General features: G+C 40.7%; 1 pseudogene; it reads left to right on the forward strand.

Annotated features, from left to right (window-relative positions):
• Positions 1 to 481: 481 nt before the first annotated feature.
• On the forward strand, positions 482 to 17,092 carry LOC115104761 (KICSTOR complex protein kaptin-like; annotated as a pseudogene).
• The last annotated feature ends 6,320 nt before the right edge of the window (positions 17,093 to 23,412 follow it).

Here is a 23,412-nt window from a genome sequence, read left to right on the forward strand (position 1 = left end):
GATATATGTAGAAATGTGTCAGGGACTGACTGGTGAACTTGGTTGTTACAGTGAGGTGTGCTCTCTGTAAGAAAGACAGTGATTTATTTTATTTTTCTATAAACGCCTGCTCAAGAGGAGAGCCCACATCCGATCAGAAGTGATAGGTACTATCCTGTCTTAAAGCCACAAATGAAAACCGTTTGAGGACACTGAGTCAAATAAGTCAATATATAAACTGAATAAACCAACGGATGACTTCTATTTATATACAACGGCAAGAAATGTGTATGCTTTTTCTTTCGTTGCTTTGGAACATCCACAGACAGGATCATATACTTTTTTATTGAGATTTTGCTGACAGCTAGTGGTTGATTTAACAAATTGCTTTGCAGTGACTGAACTGTGAAGTGAAGTGATTGGTTGAAGAACTCCACGCTGATTTGCTAGAAGTCGTTGACCATTTTACTCGTGGTTCCTCCCACACCCGGATGTTGTGCTTTTCGATTGCTCCTATGCCGGTGATGGGAAGTTGTGATTATTTACATGAGATGGTGTTTTGCACTCGTATTTACTAGGTCAAGAGCATGCTGCGTGAGGGGAAAGAATTGTGTCCCTTCGCAGAGGATAGTTTCAGACGCTTTTTCTGTCCCAGAGTAACACATGTACGGACTCTGCTGGCTGGAGAGCAAGAGCTAACGTTACTCACCGCTACTCTGAAAGGCAAAGTTGTCTGTTTCAGGTACCAATACCTCCAACAGAAAATCAGACCTGTTGCTAAAGAAGTACATCTACATACCAGGTGAAGATGAGATAGCTCCGTAATGTATCCTGCTACTGTTGCATTATTGCTACACTGGTGAACTTGGTTGTGACAGTGAGGTGTGCTCTCTGTAAGAAAGACAGTGATTTATTTTTATTTTTATAAACGCCTGCCTAAGAGGATAGGATAGCCCACATCCGCTCAGAAGTAATAGGTACTATCCTGTCTTAAAGCCATAAAGCCATAAAAGTTAATCGACTCATACAAGTTCAAAATGTGTGTGTGTGTGTACAAAATGTGTAACGTCAGTCAACTTGCTAATTAATGTATATCTGTCTCTTCAGTTGATGCAGAGATTGTATCAACTGATGCTATCAACAAATCCCCACCAAACAGGGGGCTGGTCGTAGGCATAACGTCCATCAAGATATTCTTAAATGCCCTACCCTTCTCCTAGTGAGTGGATTTGTACACATATCCAACCCATACACATATCTTCCATGGGTCATGTTCATTAGGAAATACTGTAGGATAACTGGAAAAAAGCTTTTCTAATGGGCAAGTTCAGACAGTGCCTCCATGTTTCTATCTGTTTTGGGACATGTTCTTATAGTTCTTGACTACTGAACATAATATGACCCTGATCACTTCTCTCTCTCTCTCTTTGGTAGATGAAAGTGTATTCATCCATCACTGTATCCATAACACTTGTCTTCACTCGTTTCCCTCCAGGACTCTGGTGACAAAGCCACTCTGTTCCTCAACATCTACTGTGACTACAAGCCATGGTCAGAGTTGAACCTGGAGTTCATTGCACATAAGTTATCTGTCACCCGCTGCAGTTGAATTACATAGAAGTTAACACACAATTCCCTTCTGGTATTCACGTAGTTCTGCAGGGTTGTGTTAATTAAGAACACCATAGTAAAATGTTTCAAAATGTTATATGATGGAAAACAAGAGTTTCTTATTGGACAGTTCAGATAGTACCTCCCCCTTTCACTTTGTTATGAATAATTTTCTTCTGTTTAGTGCCTAGTGAACATGATTATAGCCTATTGCTTTGTCTTCTTAGAGAGCTGTCTGAACCTGGAGCTGCAGTTCACCCCTTCCAGCTTTACCACAAAGAGTATTATTGTACACACTACCGTGACGCAATCTCAATCGCACTCCACACTGCCCTTTTCCACTATGTGAGAATGCTGTTCATTGACTACAGCTCAGCCTTCAACACCATAGTGCCCACAAAGCTCATCACTAAGCTAAGGACCCTGGGACTAAACACCTCCCTCTGCAACTGGATCCTGGACTTCCTGACGGGCCGCCCCCAGGTGGTAAGGGTACGCAACAACACGTCTGCCACTCTGATACTCAACACTGGGGCCCCTCAGGGGTGTGTACTTAATCCACTCCTGTACTCCCTGTTCACCCATGAATGCGTGTCCAAACACGACTCCAACACCATCATTATGTTTGCTGGCGACACAACAGTGCTAGGCCTGATCACAGACAATGATGAGACAGCCTATAGGGAGGAAGTCAGAGAACTGGCAGTGTGGTGCCAGGACAACAACCTCTCCCTCAATGTGAGCAAGACAAAGGAACTGATCGTGGACTACAGGAAAAGGCGGGCCGAACAGGCCCCCGTTAACATCGACGGGGCTGAAGTGGAGTGGGTCGAGAGTATCAAGTTCCTTGGTGTCCACATCACCAACAAACTTTCATGGTCTATACACACCAAGACAGTCGTGAAGAGGGCATGACAAAACCTTTTCCCCCACAGGAGACTGAAAAGATTTGGCATGGATCCCCAGATCCTCAGAAGGTTCTACAGCTGCACCATCGAGAGCATCCTGACCGGTTGCATCACCGCCTGGTATGGCATCTGACCGTAAGGCGCTACAGACGGTAGTGTGTACGGCCCAGTACATCACCGGGGCCAAGCTTCCTGCCATCCAGGACCTACATAATAGGCGGTGTCAGACCCAAGTCATAGACTATTTTCTCTGCTAGTGCACGGCAAGCGGTACCGGAGTGCCAAGTCTAGGACCAAAAGACTCCTTAACGGCTTCTACCCCTAAGCCATAAGACTGCTGAACAATTAATCAAATGGCCACTGGACTATTTACATAAAATGTATAAAAAAGCCTGGCATGATGATACCATGTTTATCACTTCCTTACATTGTTAATGACATGAATAACAACTCTGCTAGAGTGCAGTGTGGAGATGGATGCAGTGAGACAGTGTTTCTGCTCAGTGGTCATGACCAGTGGATTCATCTTTACAAGGAGGTAAGCCTATGTGCCTGTGTGTGTGTACAGTGAGTTTTGTAATGTTTGGTGTGGGAGACGAGTAAACATCTTTTCTCTCCAATAGAAGTCTTCCTTTCACCAATTTGAAGAGCAGCCAGTGGAGACTCATCCCTGAGCTGCCCAGCAAGTTAGTTTGTGTTCCCTCTGTCTTCTGTTGCCTCTCAGTTGTGTGTGTGTATTCACTGTTCCCTCTTTCTGCAGTGTGTTGTGGCTGGATGTGCTGAGTATCCCCGGCGGTCATCGTCTCTCGGCCAGCTGTCAGAACAGCTGCGTGGGCCTGGCTCTGGTGGACCAGACTGTACCTGGTGAGGATGGCCTATACACAACCTACAAACTACCCCATCAAAAATTGCGCCCCAATTGGTACTTTATTCCATATTTAGTGCTCTACTTTTGACCAGCGTCCATAGGGCTTTGGTTAAAAGTAGTGCACTATATAGGGTTAAGGGTGCCATTTGCGACCTAACCTAACAGTGGCCACCTTGCTCACTCTCTCTTACTATGACTATACATAGCTAGCAAGGTAACAAAGGGGGTACTTTGAGTGGACTATCCCTTTCACCAAAAAAAGCAAGGCTGGATGTTTAGCTACATCACTTTGGAATGCATTGAATTCCCGTGTTTTTTTTTTTCCCATTGTGGTCACCCATCCATCTTGTGTCTGTTTTTACATGCGTCCGCACGGATTAGAGGTTGTGTAGAGTTGGTGGGTGTAGCAGGACATTCCCATCTCCACTGTGCTGCTCATCCCTCTGCATTCCAGGGCAGAGCCGGCCCGACCCCGACAGGGTCGGAGAGGCGGGAGTGTCCTGTATTTTTGAACAGCACTGCTATGACCTTTGACATCTGGGTATGGCAAGGCCCAAATAGCAAGGAATAGGGTGCCATTTGAGACACAGGGTCGGAGAGGCGGGCGTGTACTGTATTTTTGAGCAGCACTGCTATGACCTTTGACATCTGGGTATGGCAAGGCCCAAATGGCAAGTAATAGGGTGCCATTTGGGACACAACCTATGATTTGCTGATGCATTTCCTTACAAAACTCTGGACATGTTCGAGAGCATCACATCACTACTGCAATCAATCTCAAACACCCACTTGGTTAAATCCCCCGTCTGAAATGATTAGATGGGAGGAGAGAGCATTTGGTCAGAACCTCTCCCTTGCCCAACATTGGGCTAGGTGGAGCTATTGGTATATTCAGGGATGCTAACTAGTCACCTTTCGGCAAAATCCGCTGTTTTGAATCCAAAATAGGTGACCTATGTGATTCGTGTAGATCCGATGAGAAAAGTTTGGGCGAGGGGGTGGCTTTGGATCACTATGCGAACGAGTGATGCGTGTTTGTGGCAATACTGGCTGTATCCAAAGCTCGGCCCATCGTTTACATAACAACAGAATGCAGCACGCGACTGAAGAGAGAAGAGGCAACCAATTAGCTAATTATAGCATCAGCGCGCTCTGGAAAGAGAGGAGAGGGGAATGGCAGTTTGCCAGCTACAGCAGCGCGTCTCCTGAACGATAACAAAGAGGTAGGTGAGAAGCCTGACCATGGGGGCGAGAAAGTGATGAAGCGTATTTAATGAGCTGTAACCGAAAAACAACTGGCATTTGGAAAGTTTTAGGTGAGGGAGAAAGTGTGGTGGAACAAGTATTGTTACCATTGCTAGTTTGATCGAATTCTCCGTTAGTTAGCCAGAAAAATGTTGAGCAACATTAGCCAACTTCACTGATCAAATAATTGAGTTTATGGTGTGAAAATTTGATGGCTAATGAAGTCAGCTAGCTAACGTTACAACATCAGGTGAGCGAACGTTACTAACCTAACCAATTCGCTCTAGTATTAACTGGTATACGGATCCTTGCCGTTCCTCAAGTTATAACGCGTTAGTAGCTTTCTGGACCCTGGCAATCCGTGCAATGTTAAATAGCCAACTATTATCTGTGAACTAATGTTTTCCCTCTACAGTATGTGGTCAATTTTCAGAATAAGAGAAGTAGGTGAAAATGAGTCGTTACTTGTTAAACGAGTGGATTCAGGGATCAAGTGTAGCTGGAGCTGGGCCTGGCTTAAACTGGATGCCACTATAGAGTTGAAAGGAACACCACATACCTAACCTCTTTCTCACTTTTTCAATACAGTGGATAAAAAGGGGTATGCCAGGTGTACTCTGCCTAAAAGAGATCAATTATGCCAACAAAGGGTATCGTGCTCTGCTGGCACATTGTAGAACAGATGTCCACAGGCATCTGTAATAATGTGCAGTGTAGGCCAAATATATTGTTTTTGTTGTTTTGAACTTGACAGTTACACGTGTGAGTGAGGGGTGATTATTTATTTTTTTACTCGGTGAACATTATTTTTGTACACATGTAGCCTTGTGCACTTGATCGATGTCTACTACAGTGGCCACTATAATAGAGAAAAAATAGAAAGCCTGTTTGTTTCATTCTATTTCTACTTAGTTTTTTTCACAAGTGCAATATTTAGATGTGTGTGGTCACAAGCGTTCTATTATAAAGGCTGTCATGGCTAACTGCAATATTAGTTTTTTTTTCTTCTCAAGACTTGAGTGTCATTTGTGGTAAATTCTGGCCCACAAATAACATTGGATTGCTTTCTTTACATTTTTTAGCTGTGAGTTAGATTCACGAGACTGATCATGTAGATCATATTCTTTGTTAATTAATTAATTAATTCAGTGCAAAAAAAAGTTACACCTTTTTGGCCCCTCACCAGTTTGCATCCCTGTATATTGAACATTCTATGTAGAGGTGGGAGAGAGGGAATGTTTGGTTACACTGACAATCGTTGTGGAACTGTGAAAAATCACAAAAATGTAATTTCATGTAATAATAGGATTAATTGAGAACAGCGACATAAATACTTTTTTCAGAAGTTGAGGTCGTTGGTTACAACCTCCTGGTGACCAACACTATAGAGATGGCTGTTGTTTACAGGTCAGTATCACAGGCCTATTACAGACCTGCCAACATGCACGCATTTTTCGTACCGACTACGCAATTCTCTGTCCATGTACTCAGGTACGAGAGCCGAGTTAAAAGTATGTATGAATGAATAAAGCCTGATTTTCTTTTTACAAAATAACTTTTAATAAAAAATAAATCCACTGAGTAAATCTAACATCCCGATTCTCGAGCTGCAACACACAGACATGTGTCAACGGACATGGAGATTAATACATCATTATTCGACGTCGCTACCCCGTGTCTGCCCCTCCTGTTTGTTGTGATGCTGAGTTTGCCGACTGTCATCTGTACGTAAACACGTGGACAAATCCCTTTTCGACTCTGTGTGTTGTGGAAAGGTAAACACAAAATGTTTCAAGCTAACGTTAGCGAACATAAGATGGACATTCAGTGGGCTCTAAAGAGCCAGCAGTTCACTCGCATTTGCTAGTGAAAGAAATTAAATGCAAATGTGCGAGTGTGATATGAACTCAGCAAAAAAAGAAACGTCCCTTTTTCAGGACCCTGCCTTTCAAAGATAATTTGTAAAAATCCAAGTAACTTCACAGATCTTCATTGTAAAGGGTTTAAACACTGTTTCCCATGCTTGTTCAATGAACCATAAACGATTAATGAACATGCACCTGTGGATAGGTCGTTAAGACACTAACAGCTTACAGGCGGCAGGCAATTAAGGTCACAGTTATGAAAACGTAGAACACCAAAGAGGCCTTTCTACTGACTCTGAAAAACACCAAAAGAAAGATGCCCAGGGTCCCTGCTCATCTGCGTGAAAGTACCTTAGGCATGCTGCAAGGAGGCATGAGGACTGCAGATGTGGACAGGGCAATAAATTGCAATGCCCGTACTGTGAGACACCTAAGCAGCGCTACAGGGAGACAGGATGGACAGCTGATTGTCCTCGCAGTGGCAGACCACATGTAACAACACCTGCACAGGATCGGTATATCCGAACATCACACCTGCGGGACAGGTACAGCATGGCAACTGCCCGAGTTACACCAGGAACGCACAATTCCTCCATCTGTGCTCAGACTGTCTGCAATAGGCTGAGAGAGACTGGACTGAGGGCTTGTAGGCCTGTTGTAAAGCAGGTCCTCACCAGACATCACCTCACCTCATTACCTCAGACATCGAATTAGATGAAAGTCGCACACCCATATCTTATTGCAGTGGTAGAATTCCAGTCATTTGTTGAATAGAGCTTTTTCATGGTCAGTAAGGATATTCTATTTTGTTCGGGTCAGTGTTTTGTGTTCTCTAGGTGGTCCAGGCACTTTCTAGTCTATGGTCACTGTGTGGCCAGTTTTGTTTCTATGGTCAGAATGGTCAGTACATTGTGTTCTCAGGGATGTCCAGGAGTATAGTGTGAGTCGCCTATGTACCTCTGTGTGACCAGAGGGACGCAGTGCGCTGGTCACAGACCTGGACTTTGATAGGGCTCACAACCGCAGACTACGTGTAACCACGCCAGCTCAGGATCTCCCCGTCTAACTTCTTCACCTGCGGGATCGTCTCAGACCAGCCACCCTGACAGCTGATGAACGTATTTCAGCTCATGAACGTATTTCAGTCTGTAATAAATCCCTTTTGTGGGTAAAAACTAAATCTTATTGGCTAGGCCTGTTAACCCAGTGGGTGGGCCTTTTTCCCAAGTGGCTTGGCCTATGCCCTCCCAGACCCATCCATGGCTGCGCCCTTGCCCACTTGTGTGGAATCCATAGATTAGGGCCTAATGAATTTATTTCAATTGACTGATTTCCTTATATGAACTGTAACTCGGTGAACTCGTTGAAATTGTTGCATGTTGCATTTATACTTTTGTTCAGTATTTATATTACCGGCTGAGACTATGTCCATGTTAAAACCAGGCCTTCAGTGTCCGGTCTGGACGGAGTAAAACCTCTAGCTTACATAAAATTGTTTCATAGGTAAAGATTCCAAGCAGTACATCTCTCCATTATAGCGTAAATCTACATAAATGTGTTCAATTAAAAATCTACTAATGTCTTACAAGATTCCTTACATGAATACAATGCCAAAAAAGATGCAACACCGTTTGTGTAGTCATTACAAAAAGTAAAATTTTAATATATGTTTTTCTTAAACTTCTTCATATAGTGGTTTGCAGGATAATAGTTATGAATAATTTAAAAATAAACTTCCTTCATTTTGTTATTAAGTAGGTACAGTGGGGCAAAAAAGTATTTAGTCAGCCACCAATTGTGCAAGTTCTCCCACTTAAAAAGATGAGAGAGGCCTGTATTTTTCATCATAGGTACACTTCAACTATGACAAACAAAATGAGGGGGAAAAAATCCAGAAAATCACATTGTAGGATTTGTAATGAATTTATTTGCAAATTATGGTGGAAAATAAGGTATGGATACAACTTCCTGCTGAAACGAGGCTCTATTGTTGTTGTTGAATGGACCAAAAGAAAAAAAATCTTTCCTACTGATGAGTCAACAGGGTTAATCGTAGGTATGTTCTGAGTGTCAGGTCTTGATGCGTTCCAGAATAATAAAGCAACACGTGATGGAATGGCATCTAAAACCATTGAAAAATATTTAGGTGTTACAGGGATCTTTCAAAGTGATAAGAATTCCTTCTAATTAAGTAAAATACACTCTCCATTTAAAAATTGGCTCACCAATTGGATATTATTTCAGAACAAATATAAAAATAAAAAAATAAAAAACGTATTTTTATACATTATGTCCCGATTATTCCATATATAATATCTGTGTGGATAAAAATGATGCTTATAAATTAAGGGCCATGACAAGAAAATCTCCTGGTGAAAAGCAGAGTTTCACTGGAACTTTGTCAATACTATAATTGCAAACCAACATGAAGTTAAGACCACCAAAAGTAGAGAAGACATGATGAGGAATAAAGTTCTACATAGTAGTGGGTCTTCTTTGGAATTGTTTTAGCCAATTGATCTTAAAAGTATTGTTTAAGGCAGTAATGTCCAGAAAATTCAGCCCACCATACTCATAAGTGTTCATTGTAACACTTTTCGTATTGTAATGGGTACGGTTTCTCCACAGAAAGTTCAAAAACATCTGGTCTATCTCTGCTTATTTTACGGTCAAGATATAAAGATAGAGCAGCATATGCTAGCCTAGAGAGACCCTCAGTCTTGGTTATTAGGACTTTTCCTTTTAAAGATAAGTCCATTGATTTAGCTTCTTCTGTTTTTTTTATAAGAGGGTTAAAATTTAGCAAGCCTCTAGAGTTCTAATCCTTAGTAATGGTTATGCCTAAATATGTAAGCTCTTCTTTCACTGGAATACCATCATATGAGGGTGTCACACAATCTTTGACAGCCATGAGTTCACATTTATTAATGTTAAGACATAGACCAGATGCTTTAGAAAAGGACTGTATCACATTGATCGATATGGGAATCTGACTAGGGTCTTTCAGAAAAAGTATCATCAGCCAGCTGGTTTATAATAATTTATGGGAATACCTTGTAAAAGACTATAATTGAAAGAATTTGTAAGAAGTTGGGTGATTAATAAAAACAGACACGGTGAGATAGTACAACCTTGCCAAATTCCTCTGTTTAACTCAAATCTAGGTGAAGAGCCATGTTTCAGTTTGATAGAGCTGTTACCAATCGTATAGACAGGCTCCTTCTGCTTTTAATCTACAGTTGAAGTCGGAAGTTTACATACACTTAGGTTGGAGTCATTAAAATTTGTTTTTCAACCACTCCACAAATGTATTGTTAACAAACTATAGTTTTGGCAAGTTGGTTAGGACATCTACTTTGTGCATGACACAAGTAATTTTTCCAACAATTGTTTACAGACAGATTATTTCACGTATAATTCACTATCACAATTTCAGTGGGTCAGAAGTTTACATACACTAAGTTGACTGTGCCTTTAAACAGCTTGGAAAATTCCTGAAAAGGATCCCATGGCTTTAGAAGCTTCTGATAGGCTAATTGACATAATTTGAGTCAATTGGAGGTGTACCTGTGGATGTATTTCAAGGCCTACCTTCAAACTCAGTGCCTCGTTGCTTGACATCATGGGAAAATCAAAAGAAATCAGCCAAGAATAATTTAGACTTCCACAAGTCTGGTTCATCCTTGGGAGCAATTTCTAAACACCTGAAGGTACCACGTGCAACTGCACATGGGGACAAAGATCGTACTTTTTGGATAAATGTTCTCTGGTCTGATGAAACAAAAATAGAACTGTGTGGCCATAATGACCATTGTTATGTTTGGAGGAAAAAGGGGAAGCTTGCGAGCCGAAGAACACCATCCCAACCGTGAAGCACGGGGGTGGCAGCATCATGTTGTGGGAGTGCTTTGCTGAAGGAAGGACTGGTGCACTTCACAAAATAGATGGCACCATGAGGAATGGAAAATGGTGTGGATATATTGAAATAACATCTCAAGACATCAGTCAGGAATTTAAAGCTTGGTCGGAAATGGGTCTTCCATATGGACAATGACGCCAAGCATACTTCCAAAGTTGTGGCAAAATGGCTTAAGAACAACAAAGTCAAGGTATTGGAGTGGCCATCACAAAGCCCTGACCTCAATTCCATAGAAAATGTGTGGGCAGAACTGAAAAAGCATGTGCAAGCAAGGAGGCCTATAAACCTGACTCAGTTAAAAAACATATTTGTCAGGAGGAATGGGCCAAAATTCACCCAACTTATTGTGGGAAGCTTGTGGAAGGCTAACCAAAATGTTTGACACAAGTTAAAACCTTTTTGGAATAGGGGGCAGCATTTTCACTTTTGGATGAATAGCATGCCCAGAGTGAACTGCCTCCTATTCTGTCCCAGATGCTAATATATGCATATTATTATTAGTATTGGATAGAAAACACTCTGAAGTTTCTAAAACTGTTTGAATGATGTCTGTGAGTATGACATAACTCAAATCCAACCAGGAAGTGGGAAATCTGAGGTTTGTAGTTTTTTCAAAGCTTGGCCTACCGAATACACAGTGTCTATGGAGTCAAGTTGCACTTCCTACGGCTTCCACTAGATGTCAACCGTCTTTAGAAACTTGTTTCAGGCTTCTGCTATAAAGGAGGGGCTCATGAGACCTGTTTGAGTCAGTGGTCTGGCAGAGTGTCTCAGGCTCGTGACGCGCGCTCCCGACAGAGTTAGCTCTTGTTCCAGTGCTTTTCTTTAGACATAGGAATTCTCCAGTTGGAACATTATTGATGTTTTATGTTAAAAACATCCTAAAGATTGATTCCATACATCGTTTGACTTGTTTCTACGACCTGTAACAGAACTTAGTCTGTAACAGAGTTTTTGTCTGGACGAAGTGCTCACGCCTCATGAAGATGGATTACTGGGCTAACAACAAGTGGCTATTTGGACATAAATTATGGACTTTATGGAACAAATCAGTCATTTATTGTTGAACTGGGATTCCTGGGAGTGCCTGATGAAGATCATCAAAGGTAAGTGAATATTTATAGTGTTATTTCTAACTTCTTTTGCCTCCAAAATGGTGGATATTTCTCTGGCTGGATTGGGCTCTGAGCACCGTTCTCAGATTATGATTTTTCCGTATAGTTTTTTTGAAATCTGACACAGCGGTGGCATTAGGGAGAAGTCTATCTTTAATTCTGTGAATAACACTTGTATATTTTTCTCAATGTTTATTATGATTATTTCTGCAAAATCACCGGATGTTTTGGAATCAAAACATTACTGCACATAACACGCCAATGTAAACTGAGATTTTTTTTATATAAATATGCACATTATCAAATAAAACATACATGTATTGTGTAACATGATGTCCTATGAGTGTCATCTGAAGATCATCAAAGGTTAGTGATTAATTTGATCTATATTTCTGCTTTTTGTGACTCCTATCTTTGGCTGGAAAAATGGCTGTGTTTTTTTGACTTGGCGGTGATCTAACATAATCATATGTTGTGCTTTCGCTGTAAGGCATTTTTGAAATCGGACACGATGGGTAGATTAACAAGAAGTTTATCTTTCATTTGCTGTATTGGACTTGTTAATGTGTGAAAGTTACATATTTCAAAAAAATTGAAATTTCGCGCTCTGCCTTTTCAGAGGAATGTTGTCGATGGGTTCCGCTAGCGGAACGCCTGCCCTAGAAAGGTTAAACAATTTAAAGACAATGCTACCAAATACTAATTGAGTGTATGTAAACTTCTGACCCACTGGGAATGTGATGAAATAATTAAAAGCTGAAATAAATCATTCTCTCTACTATTCTGACATCTCACATTCTTAAAATAAAGTGGTGATCCTAACTGACCTAAAACAGGGAATCTTGTTACTAGGATTAAATGTCAGGAATTGTGAAAAACTGAGTTTAAATGTATTTAGCTAATGTGTATGTAAACTTCTGACTTCAACTGTATGTATATTATCCAGTTTATTTAATATACATATTATCCAGTTTATTTAATATATATATTATCCAGTTTATTTAATCTATATATATTATCCAGTTTATTTAATCTATATCTATTATCCAATTGATTTTATCTATATCTATTTTCCAGTTTAATCTATATATTATAAAGTTTATTTAATCTATATATATTTTCCAGTTTATTTTGTAACTCAATCAGTTCCATCTTCGCCTCCCCTGTGAAGCCGGATGTGGACCTCTGAGAAAGGGAAGTTCTCATAATGATCACCTTTTCCTCCTTAGCTCTTCTGGTTTTAGCAAGATTACCACCATATTTTCTAAGGTATTTGGCCACTTCAAATTTAAAGAGCTCCCAGTTCATGCAATAAGATTTTTCTTAACAAGCCCTTTCCCAAAAGTGTGAGAGCAGCGCTTTAACTTCAAACTTATCTATATCATTATTTAATAAGGAGCTATTTAGCTTCCAGTAGGACGCTTTACCAAGTTATCAGGGGTAAATATTTTGACAACAATGTAAATGGCCCTATGGTCTGTGAGGGGAATAGTACAAATATTTGTAGTAACACATGAGCAATACAATTCAATATAAGCCAATAATCTATTCTGGACTGTTTGGAACCTGTTTTGTCACTCCAAGTGAATGATCGTCGGCCGGGAAATCTCTTTCTCCATATATCAGTAAGATCAAACTTGTCCATAAAAAGTATCAAACCCAAATTCTGATTGGTTGGCCTACCTGGTGGCCATCTAAATTGAATTATCTATAGCAATGTTAAAGTCCCCTCCTATCAATAATAACTAATTGTGAAATCTAGATAACCAATGAAGTATATGTTTCTCTCCAGATTCAAGCAACTCATCATTCTCATGTTTGGTGTTGTACCCGTAGAAGTTTACTCTCATTGTAACTGATCACAAGACAAATAAAGTGACCAAAGGGGTCATGTAGAATATTACCACCAAAGGTATTTTTCATTGTAATTGTCTTGTTTTGCACACTTTGTACAAAATAATGAAATGCAGTACAACAGGATATTTCTTAACGTAGCTCTTTATTAGCTAGCTATAACTGGCATGTTCACCTATCACCAACCAGGATCAAACTGCCCATGACCACTATTTGGGTGGTCTTAACCAATCATAGCACAGTATGATATGGCAGTAAAATGCATCCAATTACAATTCAGTATCTTTACACATATGAATATTACATCCCCCTTCTTTTAAAACAAAAGAAAAATGTTTTCATATTCTAAGTGTTTCTTTTGAATACATACTCTGTAGTTTGAACTGAAGGTAAGTAACCATTTATATTGCATACTACACCAACTGAATCAACATAGACTCAACTGAATCCAACATACTGTTACTTTTCAAACAAGGGATTCTCAGCTTTCACTGTAGAAATAACATCTTAACATTTCAAACAAATACAATACCAAAGCATTTCAAGTGAACTTTCAATAACAAGTTTACAGTCTGGAACTCTTTTAGGGCAGCGATCCTCCTACACCCTTTGACATTTCACAGGTATAGGACAGCTCTGGGCTTGACCTCTCTTCCTGACCTTGTGCGATATGATGCTGAGCATGCTTCTGTGTCAGTCAACAGTTATTGTGGTGTTGCAGGTAAGTATGGTGTGTGTTTAGTCCATCACATTCTCTTTCAGGGGAACAGTTAATCTCATCAGTGTGTTGTTCTTTTGTGTTCAGTAGGTGACGACGATTTCGGCGGTACACCGCTCCTTCTGCGGTGCAGACGTGATATGAACGTTCAGTGTCAGCTGGCTGGATGATGATGAATGCTGGCTTCCAGAGGCCATGCTCCTGGATTCTAACTGATTCTCTGTCGATCAGTGGTGGCAGTGGTCTAGCTGACCTGTCGTAGTATCGCTTTTGTTGTTGTTGTCTCTGCACGTTTTTCATGCATTTCCTTGCAGCTGACGACCTCAGGTTGTAGCTGCTGGTTGGTGCTGGGAAGGATTGAGCGAAGTATGCTGCTCATCAATAGCTGGGCTGGGGATTTGAAGTTGTCAACTGGAGTGTTGCGGTATTCAAGGAGACTGAGGTAGGGGTCTCTCTTGTCTGCTTTTGCTTTGTCCATGAGTGATTTAGCAATCTGCACCGATTTTTCAGCAAGGCCATTACTTTGAGGGTAATGTGGGCTTGTGGTGACATGTGAACTCCCATGCTTTTGTGAAGGATTCAAACTCATTTGATTTGTAACAGGGCCCATTGTCAGATATTAAAGTCTCTACAATGCCATGCCTGGCAAAGGCTGCTTTCAGCTTGTGTATCACAGCTGCAGATGTGGTGCTGTGAAGCTTGTCGAGTTCGAAGTATCTGCAGTAGTAGTCCACTGTTACGATGTAGTCCTCGTTGTTCCAGGTGAACAGATCGGTTGCCACGGCCTGCCAAGGTCGGTCTGGGATACAGTGAGGTAACATTGGCTCTTTGGTGTTTGAGGGGCGTCGTTCAAGACATATGGCGCATTTACCAACAATGTCCTCTATTTGTTTGCACATTCCGGGCCAAAACAAAATGTCCCATGCTCTCTGTTTGCACTTTTCCATGCCCATGTGTCCAGCATGGATCTTTGTCAAAATCTCTTCTCGAGACTGGTAGGAATAATGATTTTCTCTCCTTTGAAAATGATTCTGTTGATCTGTGATAGTTCATCACGATGGTTCCAGAATCCTGAGATGCTGTGAGGGCATTTTCTCCTCTCCTCAAGCCATCCATCCATCCTGCATGACTTTCCTCAGCTGTGCGAGTTGTGAGTCCTTTTCTGTTTTTGCTTGGATCTCCTTCAGTTTTGTGTCACTAACTGGTAAGTTACTGTACACAGTGTGCACTTGCATGCCCATGCCTTCACTGAGGCTGCTGTCCTTATAGGTAAGAAACTTCCTGGAGAGTGTGTCTGCGACAGGGATGTCTTTGCCTGCACGGTGAGTGATTGTGAAGTCGTATTTTTGTAGTTGAAGGATCATTCTCTGTAGCCTTGGCGGGGCTGCGGCTAATGGTTTCCTCATAATTGACTCAAGGGGCTTGTGGTCGGATTCCACAATGACTTGTCGTCCATATGTGTACTGATGAAAACGTTTACATCCGAACAGAATGGCGTAGAGCTCCTTTTCGATTTGAGCATAGTTGATTTCACAGTCTGTGAGAGATTTGGAAGTGTGGCCGATGGGCTTTCCTTCTTGCAGTAGCACTGTACCTAGTCCATACTTCGACGCGTCCACTTGGAGTCTGAGCTCTTTGTCAGGGGTCGTAGTAGGCAAGGATTGGTCCTGGTTCTCTCGTGATCAAGTCTTTCACATTCTGGAAAGCAATGTTGTGTTGCTTGTCCCAGAGAAACTCACTGGACTGCTTTAGCAGTTGACGCAGGGGTGCATTAGCATTGGAGAGGCTGGGTGCAAACTTGGCCAAGTAGTTGACCATGCGAAGCACTGTTTCCAGCTCTGCACGGTTCTTTGGTGGCTCCATTTCTTTTATGGCTGAGGTCTTCTGTTGATCTGGCTTGATTCCAGTCGCTGTGAGAAGATGTCCGAAGTAGCTGACCTCTGTAGCGCCGACTGTGCTCTTCTCGGGGTTGAGCCGGACTCCTCTCTCGCGAGACCTTTGCAGCATCGCGCGGAGGTTTTGGTTGTGCTCCTCTTTGGTTCGGCCATAGACAAGGATGTTGTTCACAATTGCCACAACTCCGTCGAGGCCTTCGTACACTTTGTCGATCTTTCGCTGAAACTCGTCTTGGGCTGAGATAATCCCAAAAGGCAGGCGACGGAACCTGTAGCGTCCAAACGGTGTGTTGAATGTTTTGAGCTTAGATGACTCTTCTGTGAGCTTGATAGCCCAGTAGCCTGATCTAGCGTCCATGACACTGAAGTAGTGTGCTTCCGCTAGCTTGTGTGTGATGCCATCTAGCGTCGGTAAAGGATAATGGGGGCATTTGATAGCCTTGTTCAAGTCTCTTGGGTCGAGACATACTCGGAGCTTGCCTGTGCGTGGTTTCTCCACCACCACTAACGCGTCCACCCAGTCAGTCGGTTCTGTAACCTTGGTGACTATGTCAGATTGCTCCATGCTCTCCAACTCTTTCTTCAGACAGGCACGTAGAGCAAGGGGAATCTTTCTCGGTGGGTAGACCACAGGGGTTGCGTCTGGGTCAAGGTGAATGGTACATTCTCCTGGGAATAATCCTATTAATGTAAAAACATCAGCAAACTCCCTCCAGTAAATTGTCTGCCTCTACTGGTGCTGTCACTGATAAAACTAGCTTGATGAGGTCCATGTCTAAACATGCTTTAAGACCTAGCACTGCAGGTGCTCTAGTATCAACAACATAAAAGTCCAACATGTCACTTTCCTTGTATTTGCATTTGAAAGTGCATGTGCCTTTAACTGGGAGCTGTTCACCACCATAACTAGTCAGTCTGCACGTGGTGGGCTGTAGCTCGCACTCAGATGTCAAGCTGTGGTACTTATTCAGAGGAATAATGTTTACTTGTGCACCAGTGTCTAGTTTGAACTTAAGCTCTGTGCATTGTGTTCCTATCTCAATGTCAGCAAAGGCTTGCTCTGTCTCTGATATTTGACTTTTCTGTGTCACTGAATCAATAAACAGTTCATCAGCGTTTGACTCTTTGATTGACATTTCATCTTCACTCACTGTGTGTACTGTTTTTCCAAGGTAAGCTTTTGCAAAGTGATTCCATTTTCCACATTTTGTACACTGTTTACCTTTATCTGGGCAATTTCCTTGTTCGCCATGCACTTTGTATCCACATTATCTACATGTTTTGGGGCGTTTTGAGTCTGTGTCGCTCTGTTTTGGAGTTATGTCTCTCTCCGTTCTAAAACGCGCTCTCTGTGCACCGGAGGTGTGCTTTGATTTCTGCCTGACTGCGTGCACTGCTTGTTCACCTGATGCGCTCATGCTGCCGCACAAAATGGTTTTCATCTGAGCCTGTGCTAGCTCGTGAGATCTGGCTATGTCGATAGCTTTGTCCAGCATTACCTCAGACCCAACATTCAAAAGTTTCTCTCTCACTCCGGTGAGTGTATTCCAAATACAATACAGTCCCTGGCCATCTCATCCTGGTTTGCATAACCACAGTCTTTCACAAGAAAACGCAGCTCTGTCACAAACTGTTCAAAGGACTCGCTAGCTCCCTGTACTTTCTCATGGAATTTGTACCTAGCGAAAATCGTATTGGTCTTCGGCACAACTTATGCTTCAAAACAATTGTATGTTTTCAGTACCTTTGATTCAGCCTCGGTAAGTGTCCATTTGTTGTAAATATCTCCCCTTTTCACCGATCCAGAGGAGCAGGTAGTTACATTTTTCCTCTTCTCCTCTGTCCTTCAGAGGACCCGTGAACATTAGCTTCACATGCTGTTTGTACTTACGCCATGCACCGGGTAAGTTTGTCGACTCCCAGTCCATTCGAGGTGAAGGAACTCCAGAAAAATCCATCTTGTAAGACCTTTTACTCTGACACCAAATCTTGTTTTGCACAATTTGTACAAAATAATGAAATGCAGCACTACAGGATATTTCTTAACGTAGCTCTTTATTAGCTAGCTATAACTGGCATGTTCACGTATCGCCAACCAGGATCAAACTGCCCATGACCTAACCATTTGGGTGGTCTTAACCAATCATAGCACAGTATGATATGGCGGTAAAATGCATCCAATTACAATTCAGTATGTTTACACATATGAATATTACAGTAATGACCTCAGCGGATGCGTTCAGAGCCATGGGGAAGTCAAATATCGTTGCCCCATTGTGACTTCCAGAAGTTGGCATCAGCAGAAATTGAGTGCGACTCCTGAAAAAAACAAAAATCGGTTCGAAGTTGTTTAGCAAATAAAAACAAGGCATTGCGGTTCACATTGTTTCGTAACCCCCTAGCATTAAGATAAACTACAGACAAAGACAAAACAACAAAGATAATATGAAAGTATAAGCTTTCGGATGAGTCAAAAACGTAGGAGCAGTGAATATAAGCTATAAGGAACCGAGATCTTCACCATTTAAGTCAACTTAAAGTGAAAATAGCTGATGCATATGAAAAGTGATCATAAAAAATCTATAAAGTACAAATAAAATAATATATATATACACATTCCTTTCTCACTTGGAAATAAGTATTAATAAATAAATAGAACAATAACAGTGTAAAGTAAGTCAGAGCAGACCTGTATGTCCCTTTAAAACAGTATCTTAGGTACTGTATGCATAAAAAAATAAAAGAAGATGCCCTGGCCTGGTGGGTCGTTTTGCTAAATCTCTCACCTGTCAGCGGCAGTGTGGTCTTGGCCTACTTGCAGCTTTGAAACAATATTTCCCTCTTGCACTTCAAAGACAACAATAACAACAGCTGCACTTACAGTGACCGAACTGCCGTGGACTTACTGTAGGCTATGTTTATCCTAGAAGATGGCGTGAATATTACTTAAAAAATATATATTTTTCCTAAGCGAAAATCTTTCAAATGGTTACCTTTTTGATAGGATCATTCATCAGTGTCACTACTGACTTAAATGCATTATTTAAATTCACCTTGACTATTGCGTGTAAATCACGGGCAAGATGACAATTCCTCAACACAAAGGTTTTGAAGTGACAGGAGCGCGCTAATGGATGCAGTTCACTCAATGGATTTTTATATTTAGCTTTCTGTGACGCTCTATCAGCCAACTGCAAGCAGATTCGTGAAGAACAAGCAAGACCGAATGCGCTGTATTGCCTGTTTATTTTGGTGTTCTCAAACAGGAACACGTAAAGACATTTTAAGTCCAAACTGAAAGATTTTGATAATTTTTTAACAACTCTCTTCCATTCATGTGGTGCCAGCGCGGTGGAATAACGGAATGTTCCAACAAACTGGTTGGTTAATGATGGCAGTTGAACATAACGGGATATTCTTGAAACCTCATTATCACAGTCAACAGTACCACATGGAGTCGGTTCCCCCAGACTCTCGTAAACGACCACTAACTCCGACCGAGGAAGACTGTTGTACCAAGCGCACAAACACGGGAGGTAAGACCTAGTGCCTCATGCACACCCTCCATAGGCTACATTGTCTGGAGCGTGTGTCAAGCAGTAGGCTAACTCATATTACAGGGCCTCTGTAAATGTAACTTGTCAACCAGATATATTTGACAGACAGATAACTTAGAAACTTCTTATCTATGACTAATATTTCAGATGTTAAAACCATGTAGTTACGGTAGTCTGATGTTTTAATGCATAAGATTCGGCATATACAACTTTTGAAGCCTATGTTTTACAAGCATACTTAAATTTCAAAGCACATTGCATCAATGTATCTAAAATTCCTATTGCCTACCAGATTGGCAAAACCTGGTTGAAAATACATCAGTATGATGTCTTTTTATGATTTATTCTGGTAGCAAACTGGTTGAAAAATAAGGGTTTTTACATATTTTTACTGACCAGAGGAGTGTTTCATACCACCACATGACAAATTGGCAGGATTTGGGAGTAACGGATTACATGTAAGGGATTACAAAAAACAAAAACTAATCCGTTAAATTATCAGCAAAAATATTGTAATCAGATTATGATACTTTTTAAAAACAAGATAATTACTTCAAGCATTACTTTTAAATTCAGAAAGGATATTTGCGTTAAAAAAATCTTTGACACTTCTCTGTTTTCTCAATGACATTCAAATCAGCATTGAAAAAAGGCGCAAATTTATGTTTGTTCCACCTGAGCGAGTCTGACCACAAGTCAGAGACCACTATGATGACACACCAAATGTGTTTGATCGATCGCGGGAAAAGCGGAGGAATAAGCTTCTGTAGCTTTAGGCTACAGACTAAGGTATGCCTTCCAATGGTGTGACTGCTGTCAGCATCCAAAGACTATGCAACTTGAATAACCGCTTGGAGGTAAGGATGACAGCAGTGGTGTAGTCTACGGCGATACGGATATCACTTATTATTGATATCTACATAGCGCATTGATGTGAATCACACTGCTGCTCTCTCATTTACCTATTTGCGCCTTACGGATATGGCTGTTCACAAATCCAAATGTGTATTTGAACCCAATAATTCAAGAAGTGTAAGCTGCCTATAAATCTTTGTTTTTGAAACCAGTGGACAGCCAGTGGAAAATGCACTCTTGCAACAGCTGCATAGTGCGGATCCCAGCCTATGTAATACAAGTTAGGCTTTTATTGCTCAATTTAATTCATGCTGATAAAAAAAATCCATAGGCCTAATGGACACATGCTCAAACTCGCACAGTTTTGATAGACTGAAAGGGGCAATTTGTAGTTGCTACATCAATTTTTGGGCTAATAATATATTCATTAATTATTGAAGAATAGAACTTGTAAATAAATGCCTCGTGAGCTTAGTTCAACTGTCAAACTCGATGAGAACCCAAAATATAAACTTGCTTTTCTCCAATGTTTGTAAACATTGTAAATGTTAACAAACACTGTATAGCCTCATAACATGCTTACAACAATAATGTTGATGTCATGGATGGTCAGTCCTTGCATACATAGCTCTGTCTATTCATCTGAACAGAGGCGGGGCGGCCGTTTTGTCATTGTTACATTTGTGGATTTACCCTTTAAACAGCTGAATATTATCAAGATATCCACCAACAAAAAGGTACACAATGGGCCTATAGCAAAATCAACATGGCATTCATTTTTCACATGTAAATATCACTTTTCAGTAGTGCTCAAAAGCATGCCATTCCATGAGCGCAGCATTTATTTTTCAACTCGAATCAATGAGCCCAATCAGTCCTCCATGACAACAAAATCATAAACAATAGAGTAGGGCTGGCTAATAAGTCCTTAGTTTTGGGGTAAAGCTCAGGTAAAACAATTTGGCTAATCTATACTTCCATATTTCCAAGTCCTATTCTTGAAGATCAAGGGGTATAACATTTATCGGAATGACTGGAGTTCTGATAGACTTTGGCTTTTAATGTAAAGATATAATTTAAATATTATATGTAGTAGAAAGCAATGGGTTAGAAGAAGCCTACATAACCAACCCATAAAGTATAATTTAACATCTATTTATGGCCAGCTATGTAAACTTTAACATTGATTTATCCTGCAATAGATGTCGTTCAATTGGTAACATACATTTTAGTCTTCTTCTAATGCCTTTTAAGGGGAAAGTAATATAAAAGTAACTGAATGTAATCAGATTACGTTACTGAGTTTGGGTAATTCAAAGTCACGTTACTGATTACAATTTTGGACAGGTAACTAGTAACTCTAACAGAATACCTTTAGAAAGTAACCTACCCAATGCTGCAAGGTTGTCTTAATTGTGACCTCTATCTGATCAGCTGTTCATAATTCTGATCACTATATTATGTGCTACCGGTATTTTATGTACGGGTCATAGTTAATAAGACCTCACCATAACCTAGTAATGACCACCTGACAACACCTTATTACCTACCGTAAAAAGTATTGAAGAGGATAAAGTTGGATATTGAAAACATTGTTCATTACATGTATATTTGATTCCATAAGCACCTATCTAAGTTTCAATCTTCAACATACAGTGCCTTCGGAAACTATTCAGACCAATTTACTTTTTCCACATATTGTAAAAATATATATCCTCAGCAATATACACAGTATACCCCACAATGAAAAAGCAAAAACAGGTTTAGAAATTAACATTTAAACAGAAATACCTTATTTATGTAAGTATTCAGACTTTAAAAATTAAGAATAAAAAAAATTGTATGGTTGAGATGGATGAGACAAAATGTATGGCAATTAAATCTGGCAGCCCAACTGATTGGCAAACATACTGCACATTAAGAAATCATGTGATGAAACTAAAGAAAAAGAAACTACACTATGAAACAAAGATAAATTATATAAAGAATGATTTGGGGCACCTTAAATGAAATCTTGGGGAAAAAGCCAACTCGGCTCCTTCATTAATTTAATCAGATGGCTCATTCATCACAAAGCCCACTGATATTGCAAACTACTTTAATAACTTTTTCCATTGGCAAGATAAGCAAACTTAGGGATGACATGCCAGCAACAAACGCTGACACTACACATCCAAGAATATCGGACCAAATTATGAAAGACAAGAATTGTACTTTTGAATTCCGTAAAGTCTGTGTGGAAGAGGTGAAAAAAACATTGTCTATCAACAATGACAAGCCACCAGGGTCTGACAATCTAGATGGAAAATTACTGAAGATCATAGCAGACAATATTGCCACTCCTATTTTCCACATCTTCAATTTAAGCCTACTAGAGAGCATGTGCCTTCAGGCATGGAGGGAAGCTAAAGGCATTCCACTACCTAAGAATAGTAAAGCCCCCTTTACTGGCTCAAATAGCCAACCAATCAGCCTGTTACCAACCTTTAGTAAACTTCTGGAAAAAATGGTGTTTGACCAGATAAAATGTTATTTCACAGCAAACAAATTGACAACAGAATTTATACATGCTTGTAGGGAAAGACACTCAACAAGCACAGCACCTACACAAATTACTGATGATTGGCTGAGAGAAACTGATGATAAAATTATTGTGGGGGCTGTCTTGTTAGACTTCAGTGCAGCTTTTGACATTATTGATAATAGTTTGCTGCTGAAAAAACGTATGTGTTATGGCTTTACACCCCCTGCTATAATGTGGATAAAGAGTTACTTGTCTAACAGATCACAGAGGGTGTTTTTTAATGGAAGCCTCTCAAATATAATCCAGTTAGAATCAGGAATTCCCCAGGGTGGCTGTTTAGGCCCCTTGCTTTTTTCAACTTTTACTAACGACATGCCACTGACTTTGAGTAAAGTCAGAGTGTCTATGTATGTGGATGACTCAACACTATACACGTCAGCTACTACATTGACTGAAATGACTGCAACACTCAACAAAGAGCTGCAGTTAATTTCAAAGT

Source organism: Oncorhynchus nerka, linkage group LG22, assembly GCF_034236695.1.
Source record: "Oncorhynchus nerka isolate Pitt River linkage group LG22, Oner_Uvic_2.0, whole genome shotgun sequence".
Lineage (NCBI taxonomy): Eukaryota > Metazoa > Chordata > Actinopteri > Salmoniformes > Salmonidae > Oncorhynchus > Oncorhynchus nerka.